The following is a 7,300-nucleotide window of genomic DNA, read 5'->3' as shown; positions in this document are numbered from 1 at the left end:
TACAAACCCATTATCAATATTCATCTTTCTAGGCTTTCCAGGTTGGTCATTGGATTTGAAAAAAAGAAGTATTATTAATTATTATTGCTCTTTTTCTTGTTAGAGTATTGGTAATTGGCATTATGATTTATGTTCATAGAGAAACATATCGAGGATATATGAACAGTTAAGGAACATAAGTAAAATTGAAGAATGTTGGACTTTAAATCTGATTTCAGGCCCAAAGAAGATAAAGAAAGCTGATTCAATAATCAAAATGAGGTTGATGAAGCAAATGATGGAGAGAAGACCACGTTAACGAGTTGAATGTCAAACATGTGGGTGGAAACTCTTCCACTTTTTTGTCGAGTAGGTGAGATAATCAACTAAGAAAATTAATTTGGTGAAAAACACTCTCGCTCTCTAACTTTTGGTCTATACATTTCTCTCAAATCTCTCTTAATCTCTCTTTGTGTCCATGGAAATTTGTTAGTTAACCTGATGATTTCTAGCATGCAGGTAACAGAAGAGAAGAAGAAGAAGAAGTTGAAGATACTGATGTATGTGGTTCAGCCAATGGAGCCTACAACCACGGGAAGGGAAGTAATTTTATTGAAGGTTGTTTACAAGAAGATAAGAGCTCTTTCTTTTGATTTCTCTTTTCAATACATGTAATTTTTAAAGTAGATCTGTATATATAGCAAGTAGATTTTAGTTACATGTTTGTTAGAGACTGTTTGTAAAGAGATAAATTAGTCGTTGAGATCATTTTTGCTTCAAATCTCCACCTTGATCTCAACTCTTATAGCCTTCACCCTTCCAAATTTGATCTTGTTTAACCCTTTTTAGATAAGTCGAAGCCAATCAACTCTAAGCATTTGAGGAGCTTGAATTTGGAGACCAACTTTATGAGCATGTCAGCTGCATTCTCCACCTTGTTCTATTTTGCCCCTTACAAAATGATATTTAATGTCTATGTGTTTGGTTCTAGTGATATTGTGGGTTTTTTGAAAAGATGGAGCACTTTGGTTATCACAATAGATTTTAACTACTGATTATGATATACAAAAGTCTGCCATCAAGCTCTTTAACCACAATGCCTTCTTAATAGCTTATACCAATATCATGTATTCTGCCTCTGTAGTTGATAGGGTTGTGATTGACTATAAATTTGCCTTTCAACTTAGCAAATTAGGACCATATAGAAGTAGGTAGCCTGATAAAGATCTCCTTTTGTCCAAATCCCCTGCAAAGTCAGAGTCAACATAACTATACAACTCTAGATCTATCTGTTGTGTGTTATGATAGATTAGCTTTTTACTTTTAGACTAAATTAGATACCTAAGTATCTATTTAGTAGCCTCCCAATGCCTTTTTCTAGGCTTAGACATATATCTGCTTATAAGACTAGCACAATAGGATAGATCAAGCCTTGTTGAGATCATCAGATACAACAATCTGCCCACTGCTTAACTGTAAGAAACTGATTACATCTGAGTTAGGTGTCCAATGTCTGTTTCTATAGGACAATTGGCTGAAGATAGTTTAAAATGATTTGCAATAGGGATAGTAACTGATTTGTCATTAGATAGATTAAATCTTCTGATTATTTTCTCACAATAGCTAGCTTGACTAATACTTAGAGTAGATGAACCCTTGTCTCTTTTAATTTCAATTCTCGTGATCTTTCTTGACAGACCCATATCCTTCATGTCAAACTCCTTCTTTAGATAAGCCATCTTCAGAACTCCCTGCTAGCAACCTGTCATCAACACAGAGAAGTAGATATACCTTTTCCTTGTAGGAAGTTGAACTCACATAGGTACAAATATCATAAGTACTCCTCTAGAACCAATACTCTCTATGTAGTCATTAAATCTTGTATACTAGCATCTAAGGGACTGTTTAAGTCCATAGATAAACTTATTTAGAAGACAGTAGAGGTTCTCTTTCCCCTTTTCCTCAAAACCTTTAGGATGCACCGTGTAAATAGTCTCATCTAGATGTGCATGTAAGAAGGTAGTCTTCATATCTACCTAATCTAGTTCTAGGTTGTGTTGGGCAACTAAGGACAATAAGAGTCTGATAGAGGTCTGTTTTAGATGCTATTGACTTGCATCCCTTAGGAAGATGAGCTAGGGTCCATGTGTTATTCACATTTAGTGATTGCATTTCATCACACATAATTTCAATCCAACTTCTTGCATCAGGGAAATTCATTGTTCATCAAAGGTAGTTGGTTCTTGAGCATTTAAGGCCACTATAGCATTCAAATCTAGGTTCGTACAATTTGTTTCAGTATATCTAGATGGAGGAAAAATCACCATTCTCTGTCTATCCCAAGCTATTGAGTATCGACTCAAATCAGGCTAAGCTTCAATACTTTCAACTTGTTCACCTGCTTTTCCCTCTTCTTCTTCTGAATTACTTGGAGGATTGATATTTGTGGATGTATCTTTGGGATTCTCCACATCAATTCTAGTGGTAGGATTCTTAGGGATTTCAACAGTAATATTCTCCTTTCGCATAAACATTTCATTTTCTCTAAAGGTGACATCTTTATTGACAATAAATCTCTTCTCAATTGTATTCCACATTTTGAAAACTTTCATTCCATTTGTGAACCTCACAAACATACACTTTACATCCCTAGACTTAAGTTTCCTTCGTTTTGATGTATGTATCCAACACATCTAAATACCCTTAGGTTTTCTAGGTTAGGTGGATGTTTGGACCATTTTTCCTCAGGTGTTAGGAGGTCTAGGGATGTATGTGGGCATGTATTTAGGGTATAAGATGTATAGTTAGCAGCTTCAACCCAATATTTCTCACTAAGAATAGCATCATACAGTAGGCATCTAACTCTTTCCATAATTTTTCTATTCAACCTCTCTACTACCCCATTCTGTTGATGTGTAAACCTAATTGTCATGTGTTTAATGATTCCATTTTCTCTACAAAACTTATTAAAATCCTCACTATAAAATTCCAATTGATTATCCATCCTTAGATTTCCTTTGAAGTTTACTTCTCTATCATGAGTTTCTATTCTTTGATTTTATCAAAAACCTAATCTTTAGATTTAAGAAAGAAAATCCAACTTTTTCTTTAGAAGTCATCAGTAAATAAAAGTAAATACCTTGAGTCACTTAGACTTGGAATTGGGGCTGGTCCCCATAGATCAGAGTGAATGTAATCTAGGATAGATTTGGTTGAGTGTTGTGCCTGTGTGAAATTGTGTCTAGTAGCCTTGCCTAAAATACAATGCGCATAGAAAGTAAGTTGATTAGAGACTCCTTTAGGTAGAATGCCTTGTTTAGATAGAGCTTCCAACTCGTTAGCACTGATGTGTGACAACCTTTTATGCCAAATGTCAACCTTTGTCAATTCATTAGTAATCACTGCATAAGCCCCTGCCATCATTTCAACTCCTCTAACCACAAAAAGGTCATCGATCTTCTCTCAAACTAGGACCATCTTAGAATCTTTAAGAACTTCAAGAGTTCCTCCCTTTCTTCTTTATTCACACCCTACTGCATCTAAGATTCCCAAAGAGATCAAATTTCTCTTGAGAAGTGGCATATGCCTTACATTTCTAAGGAGCTTCACATCTTGAATTTTAATGGCAGTGATCCAATCCCTTTAATTTCACAAGTTTGGTTGTTGTGCATGTAGACCATTTCTTCATCAGTTTTCTTGTAGATGTTAAATCAAGGTCTCATAGAGGCCATATGATAGGTGTATCTAGAGTCTAAGACCCAATCATGTTTCCCAACAAGGTTTATGATAACGGGCAGAAATGCACGTTAGCATAGTGATAAGTTCTTAAACAATGTTGGATTGCATTGATGAAATATGTTAACTTACGTCCATTAAGCATCGTTTTCATGATATTGTGGTCGCATGCGTTCAGTGCATTAGAAAAGTTGATTTTTGTATTTTTGTGCAGAATATACGTTAACGCAATGCAAAGATTGCAATCATAGGAATTCATTGGTCGAGTGCAACTTCACCGCAAGGCTTTGCATTGATTGTGCTCGCAAACATTCGCCCAAGAAGGATCGCTGCAACTTGGTCAGCGTAACATGGTGGGCGCATCTAGGTGAAAGGCCAATTAAGAGCGATGGGACAAAAAGCTGATGACAGTCGAATCTAAATTAAGTTGACAGTTGATAACGGTTACAAAGTACATTCAGCTTTATCGGTGATAATTATTCGGCGCATCAGTCAAGAATTAAAGCTGTCTCATCTGTACAACCAGGAGAGAGAAGCCGCCTTTCACCATGGATGCTCTATAAATACCAAGGGAATTCTTTAGAGAAGGGGTTGATCAGTTCACGAGTTTAGCAGTTAGAAATTTCATACTACAGTTCGCACGTCTTTAGTTTTCTTTCATTTTAAGGCGGACGCGAGGGAAGAAATTGTGTCGGTCGATCGTTCCAGTAAGCTTGGGAGAGTGCCGGAAGCTTCAAGGACAGAGAGAGCCGACGCCTGTGGAAGCGAGAACATCTTTAAATCAGAATAGAGAATCGAGTGTAAAAAGCCTCGGTCAGCAAGGAATTGCTACCAGGCTCTCTACCTTTACTTTCCATTGTCATTTTGTACTTAACTCATCTATAAAAATGAAATTCCCTTCTCTATATTTGTTCACTCTCTGTTATTCACGCATGAGTAGCTAAATCAGTTGAATGGGTTGAGAAGCATTTAGCTAGCACAACTAGGAAATCTTCATTCTTTGCGATTATCTTGTTTATGTATGCTTCATTCGTCCATTAGAGATACTCGGGAGGGTAGTCTAAGGTCAGGATCTAGACTTGGGAAGGTCAGGTTAGAATCTAGACTCGGAAGAACCAGATTAGAATGCATAAACAAGAGATAGGCGCTTAGGAATGAGCACCATTTCTTATCAACGCATCGCATGCATCCTAGAGATAAGATATGATTGTATGTAGTCACCTTGCTTTTATGCATTTTGCATCATGGCATAGGACAAGAGTAGAGACTTAGGGATTAGCTCTATGGACATTTTGCATTCAACACATTTGTCCTAGATTTAGGAGCATCACATTTACATTGGAAAATGACTTGCTGTGCATGGTTGTTACATGATCGCATATTCTGATGCATTCCCAAGTAACGCTAGCTAAAGATCTTCTCAACCCGTTCATTGCATACTCATTGCATCTATCAACGCAACTGTCTTTTCTCAACTCCCCCGCATTTGTTTATTTCTTTTTCATCAATGCAAACAAAAAACCCAACACTTTATTATTTATCCGGTTACCGCAAAGTTCTTCATAAAAATTGCCAACGCAAACTATTTTCACAAGTCCCTGTGTTCGACCCTGGACTTACCAGGAAACTCAAAGGAATTTACACTTAGATTCCGCTGGGGAAACTTGAGTGCACAACACAACTCCATCAGCGCATATCATCCATATTTCCATTTCATAAAATACAAGCATCAGTTTAAATGTTTGGTTTTGTCTTGTGTTGAAGCTAATGCATTAGACTAGATATAGGACCCTTCTACAAATGAAGCTTCAGGTTGTTTGCCTTTAGCTTCTTTCTTTTTTTTCGGATTCTTATTTTTAAGAATAAAGCAATCTTTAATCAGGTGGTCTTTCTTCTTGCAACATTTGTATTTAATCTTTCATTTAGGCTTGTTTTCATTAGTGTGTTGTTGTTTTCCTCATTTGGAGTGATTGGGCTTAAAATTCCCCTTCGTAAACGACCCTTCACCACTTGGTTGTTCCTTATTCACTGTTTGCATCTTAAGTTCTCTTGTTCTTAAGTTGTGATGATTGCATCAGGGGTTATAGTATCCTTTCCATATTTCAAAGCATTCTTAACTTCTCTGTAGGAGTCCGATAGAGAGTTTAGAAGCATATAGGCCTCATTTCATCACCTAATCTCTCCCTAAGGTTCTTAAATTCAGAATTTTTTTTTTTTAAAATTCATCAAGGTCGTCAGAAAGAGATCTTGATGAGTCCATTTTGAATTAAAGAACCTCCGCCTTAGGTACATCTTATTTAGAAGATCCTTAGTTGCATACAAATCTTTCAGCTTAGTCCAAATCTTGAAGGTTGTCTCTCGATCAAGGACTTGCCTCAAAATATTGTCACTCAAATTTAGAACTAAAGTACTATAAGCTATCAGCTCCTAATCTTCCTTTTCTTAAGTTATGACTGTATTTGGTAGAGTAGATGGATAAAAAAAGGCCTTGTGAGCTTTCTATTGGCCAACGATGACTCCGATTTTGGCTTTCCACAAGCCAAAATCACCATTTTCGTCAAATTTCTCTACTTCAAACCTTGCTATTGCCATGATTTCACTGAAACTTGATTCTTGATTCTCCAAGAACTAAAATCTTGATAGTCTTTATCCTTTGATACAAATTTGTTGGGCTTTAAATCTGATTTCAGGCTCAAAGAAGATAAAGAAACCTAATCCAATAATGAAAATGAGGTCAGTGAAATGAATGATGGAAGGAAGACCACGTTAACAAGCTGAATGTCAAACATGTGGGTGGAAACTCTTCCACTTTTCTGTCGAGTAGGTAAGATAATCAGCTGAGAAAATTAATTTGGTGAAAAATACTCTCTCTATAACTTTTTTTCTCTCAACTCTACCTTAATCTCTCTTTGTGTCCATGGCGATTTGCAAGAAAACATGATGATTTCTAGCATGTAGATAACAAAAGAGAAGGAGAAGAAGAAGCTGAAGACACTGATGTATGTGGTTTAGCCAATGGAACCTACATCCATGGGAAGGGAAATAATTTTATTGAAGGCTGTTTACAAGAAGATAAGATCTCTTTCATTTGATTTCTCTTTTCAATACATGTAATTTTTGAAATAGATCTATATTTATAGCAAGTAGATTTTAGTTAAATGTTTGTTAAAGACTGTTTGTAAAGAGATAAACTAGCCATTGACATTATTTTTGCTTCAAAGAATAAGAAAATTAGCTTGGTTTTTTTTTTGTCTTTTCTTTTCTTTTTTTTTTATAAAAAAAAATCAAGGACCTGTTTGGATTAATTAATTAAAAAATACTTTTCAAAAATTTATTTTTACTTAAACATTTTTTATAAAAGTTGTTCAAAATAAAGACACTCATATGTTTGGCAACTCTTTTTTGAAAAATGTTTTTATTACAAGTTTGTTTGGTTTATTATACACAAAAGGTGATTTTATTAATGCCAAATCACTATAAAAGAAGATATAAAATACTATGAACTAATAAATTAAAATAATGGTTGTTGGAGTTGGTCGATGATAGCTGGAGATGGTCGCTAGAGTTGGCTGGTGACTGTGGTCAG

The 7,300-nt window shown here is 35.6% G+C and overlaps 1 long non-coding RNA gene across 2 annotated transcripts; it reads left to right on the top strand.

Moving 5' to 3' along the window:
• Positions 1-263: 263 nt before the first annotated feature.
• Positions 264-6,968, top strand: LOC120088034 (uncharacterized). Of its 2 annotated transcripts, none has more exons than XR_016532600.1 (4): positions 264-352; positions 499-597; positions 6,405-6,538; positions 6,647-6,968. It is a non-coding gene; the product is annotated as an uncharacterized LOC120088034 (long non-coding RNA). The 2 variants fall into 2 exon arrangements; XR_005484802.2 differs by lacking the exon at positions 264-352 and adding an exon at positions 355-412.
• The last annotated feature ends 332 nt before the right edge of the window (positions 6,969-7,300 follow it).

Source organism: Benincasa hispida, chromosome 10 (genome assembly GCF_027475165.1).
Source record: "Benincasa hispida cultivar pf3 chromosome 10, pf3_genome.v1.1, whole genome shotgun sequence".
Lineage (NCBI taxonomy): Eukaryota > Viridiplantae > Streptophyta > Magnoliopsida > Cucurbitales > Cucurbitaceae > Benincasa > Benincasa hispida.
Note: the sequence above shows the minus strand (reverse complement) of the source record. Positions and strands in the feature narration are given on the sequence as shown.